Consider the following 4,293-nt stretch of genomic DNA (forward strand, 5'->3'; position numbering starts at 1 on the left):
AACGAGTTCATGAGTTTCTTTGAATAAGAGTATACGATAAAATTACGGTTACTTTTTTTACCATTTTGAATTTATTGGTTAATTTTGTTTAGTTTTAACAGCCTTTTTCATTGCATACGGAATGTATTATTGTTGTTTGTAATTATTTGCTTTGAAAAAGAGAAAAAAGTCGAGGCTAAATGTGACGTCACAATGCACAGTTTACGTCGCCTTGCGTTTTATTTCCCGCGTTCAATGAATAGGCGGATCATGTAAAACTGTTGTCCCCATATAAACTCCTTTAATATTGAGATGTTACTGGGTGTTTAGGGCAAGGAAATTTCATTCAAAATATATATTTTTAAATGAATCATAATCTACCGTACTTAACGGAATTATGATTACCACTCGGGACACGGAGTTACGTACATGCTTCGCTCGGTCCAACGGTCACACCGTATACATATTATTGATTTTAAATAATATATTATGAAGTCACATCTGTTAAACAAACAATCTAATCATGGCACTTCCTTCTTTGAATGAACCGCCCCAAAATAGCATTTATAAAGTTTATAAATGTGGTCAATAAGGAAGAGACACTCAATATTAACACAGTTGGCTAGTTTGCACGGCTTTAGACCTAGAGACTGTGTTCTAGAAGTAAAAACTTCAGGTAAGTTAGTTATACATGTACTTATATTCTATTTTTAGTATGTTCATCGTTTGAATTATCATGCATTTTACTTCAGATATGTAAGGAATGCAAAATGTTTGTCTATCATCGCAATTTCATGGAAAACAAAAATACGGGAACATAGTAAGTGTAGAAGAGAATTTCACATATGCACCGGAAGTCAGCGCCTTCAACATAGGAGAGCGCACTGGTGGGATATAATTAGGTTATCGAAAGGTATCCCTTTGTCCTTTTATTGTATTTAATTCCAGTCGAAGAGTTGAGCCACCTGAACTTTGAAAAATTTCAAACAATTCAGTTTCACTCATTATCTCAGTCAAACATGCATTTTGAATTGAAATTTGGGATATAGAATTTATAGATATATCATGAGAATGCGTAGGTTGAGTACTTATATCGTTTTGGTCGGATAACTTTTGGCAGAGTTACGGGCGGGGGCATTCGTCCTCCTCCGACACATCAAGGCTTAAAGGGACACGGACTGTCATTTTGTCACCAAAAATTGAATTCAATGAAAATTGTCCCCATCTTATATATTTCAGTAATGACAACAGTATTTAATGATTTCAAAGACTTTTTACTCTCAAACAATACACATGAAGATGTAATTTTGGTGATTAGAGATTTATTGGTTTACAAGCCTAGGAGTCTTCCTTATATATCTTCACACTACAAGTGGTTATCCAACGTAGCTTATTAGGTTTCTCTTCTTTTTGTACAAAATAAATGTTTCTATTAGTCATTAATATACAGATACAGATAGTTTATAGTAAAAATAATGGGCCCTTGGTGCATAAACATCATAATCATTGCGATTAAGTACAATATGTTTGATCGACAACTAAAGGTACCAAAGGACAATATTCCCATGCCATTGAAATATTTTTGGGGAAAAAAATAGTTGTCATCACTTTCACAGCTAATGCCCCTTAAATAGTCTATAGAAAATACAATTAAATCTTCACTTATTTACCACAACGGACATTTTGGGTAATTAATCTTAATATTTTAATTTTGCAGATTTATACTCGGTTGACATAGAATGATCAACTCACAGACTTCTAAATGTCTAATATTTGTGAAATGTAACAGCTCTAAGGAGATGGAGACTTGCATTTGTATGATCGGTAAGTATTCACATGCATCAGAAAAATGGTTTTTGGACCAAAATGTAATTTCTCTTTCCAAGAAACTCCATACATAGAATTTTAATAGGATAGAGATCACCCTTGTTGGTTAGCGGGGGCGGATGGGTTGCAAAAGTGAAATAAATTGGAAAATGGCAGAAAGGATATTTTTTGAAGTTTGATTAATCTTCATTTCAACCTTAGTTCATGGTCTCACAAATTGAATTTCATGATATAATGATTTTCCCTTTAAAGTTTGGTTAGAGTCCCATTCAAGTTTATTCCTAAGATTTCTTTCCAAGGAAATTGGGGTATTTTTGGAATAAGAATAACTTCTCGGCCATCAAGCAACACCATGGATTTGTAGTTATTTCAATGTGCCCAGTCAAAACATTTTCATCAAGAGGGTGGTTGGGGTTTTAGTCCCAATATGGACAGCTCCAATTGTTTTCAAACATTGTATATGCATCAATATCTTTTATTTAATTAATTTTCAGATAATTCAATCAACGATAAAGAATATGGTATTTTAACTGCTTTACTTTGCATCAGTTTGATGTTACTATTGAAGGAAGTTTGGACCATAATAACAAAACTCGACGAGAAATTTGAAATATTGAAAACCGTTAGGAGAAACGTCTCCAAGAAACAGGAGACATCCCATAAAACTGTGAAAAATAAAATTCATTTTTCTCAGCCTACTTCTGCAGAAATTCAATATAATGCAACAGAAAAACGACTCATTTTCCACTTTTGTGCTGAACCCGATAAAGATAGAGACGCAAAATTGGCTGCAGCGAGTAAACATAGAGTCGGCTGCGAGAAGTCAACTGCAGCGAGTGAAGTCAGCTCCGAGAAGTCGACTGCAGCGAGTGAAGCCGGCTGCGAAAAGTCGGCGGATTATGAGTTGGCCAGTCCATTGTTTTGTCAAGAAATACAAAACGAAGCAGGAGAAAGTGCTCGTAGGAAATGAAAATATTCTCCTGTGAACATACAACTCAAAACCTGAATGCGCGCGCAACACAGGGCGCTAACGTTGCTGAATTTGTCACAAATGACTGTGAGATAAACCATTGCCATGTTGCTTTGACTATTCAAAACATATTCTCAACCTATTCAAAAACTCATTTCAATACCTCTGTATTCAACTGTTTGTAGAATGTTTCACCTCCACATAATACAATGGCAACTACTTCACCTGTCATTAACCGCTCTATCAAGAAACTTATCGTAAACTCCCAAAAATTCTTTTAAAATGTGTCTGTACAAAATGTGTTCTTTTAAGCTATTCCTTTTATGTATATTCATTGTCATCTGTTATCATGTGTAGTAATTATTTAGCAATATTCCATTACCACCTGTGTGTGGTATTTGTGTCTCTCGGCGAGTTCGGTGCGCGAGAGCATGTTCTGCGTATGGTCGACTTTTGAATTGAGGCGGGCTACTGATTAATGTGTTGCTATTGCGGGGATTTCAGCGGTCTCGTTTGTGGTCGATGATTCAGCAATCTCGTTTGGAGTCGGCATTTCGCGGATTCTGTGGTCGTTACAGAGGCAGGCTGTCGTTTGGTGCTCTCTGGGGTGTTATTTTTGCTTGCTGGTATTGGCTGCAGGTTGCTCCGATTGTCTGGTCGGGATGTTGGGCTACAGCGTGTGTAGCTGGTCGTCGGGGGATGCTTGCTCCTCCTTGGCACCCGATCCCGCCTCTGGTGTGTCCAGGGGTCCTTGTTTTTCCTGCTCTTGGTTTTGTATTCTTTGTCAGATTTGTGAGATTGATCGCTGTTCGTTGTCTTCGCTTTTCATTGCAGGAAGGCCTTGTGAGAAGACTGGTGCCCTACACTAAACAAGTTACTTTCTATAAACAAAGTGTTACTATTATTACTGTTAAGCTTTGATTCATGTTATTAGTAGCGAGAGTATGTTCCATTCCATTTGACTGTTCTTATTATTTACATTTTAATAATTAAAATAAATGACGCTTTCCTAGTTCAGTGTCGAGTAATATTTGTAGGAGGGTAAGAAAATGTTTCCTCTGACACGGAACTCAGTTTATAATGTATTCATAAATCAATGTAGAAGAAATACACGTAGTATAATAGACATTCACTTAAAAAGATTAATAAACGCACTTGACACAAAACATCGTACATACTAAATTTCGTTCGATGCAGAATAAAATAAAACGATGTAAAATACTTAAACTGTGTGCTGTTATTGCACCTCCTCATCAATATTGGAGGGGGGGGGGTTACTGGAATCCAATTGTCGATCCCTGCTGTAGGTCGCATAATTTCACATATTGACTAGCCATGGAATGCCGGGTCCAAAAGTCAAAGGACTTCATTTTGATACAGGTATACGGTCTAGGGAGATTTCACATGGACTCGCCATACTTCAGAGACTCGCCGTAAGCATGATCCCTATTTTTGTCCTCATGCTGCACAATCTCACCGCGACTCTGTTTTTGCTGAATAAGGATCAATTCAGGTAT

The 4,293-nt window shown here is 36.7% G+C and overlaps 1 long non-coding RNA gene across 2 annotated transcripts; it reads left to right on the plus strand.

The window, feature by feature from the left end:
- The first annotated feature begins 514 nt into the window (after positions 1 to 514).
- Positions 515 to 3,788, plus strand: LOC125668742 (uncharacterized). 2 transcript variants are annotated; one of them, XR_007367747.2, is made up of 4 exons: positions 515 to 655; positions 732 to 892; positions 1,697 to 1,803; positions 2,301 to 3,788. It is a non-coding gene; the product is annotated as an uncharacterized LOC125668742 (long non-coding RNA). The 2 variants fall into 2 exon arrangements; XR_007367745.2 differs by lacking the exon at positions 732 to 892 and having other exon boundaries at positions 526 to 655.
- Positions 3,789 to 4,293: the final 505 nt, after the last annotated feature.

Source organism: Ostrea edulis, chromosome 4 (genome assembly GCF_947568905.1).
Source record: "Ostrea edulis chromosome 4, xbOstEdul1.1, whole genome shotgun sequence".
Classification (NCBI taxonomy): Eukaryota; Metazoa; Mollusca; class Bivalvia; order Ostreida; family Ostreidae; genus Ostrea; species Ostrea edulis.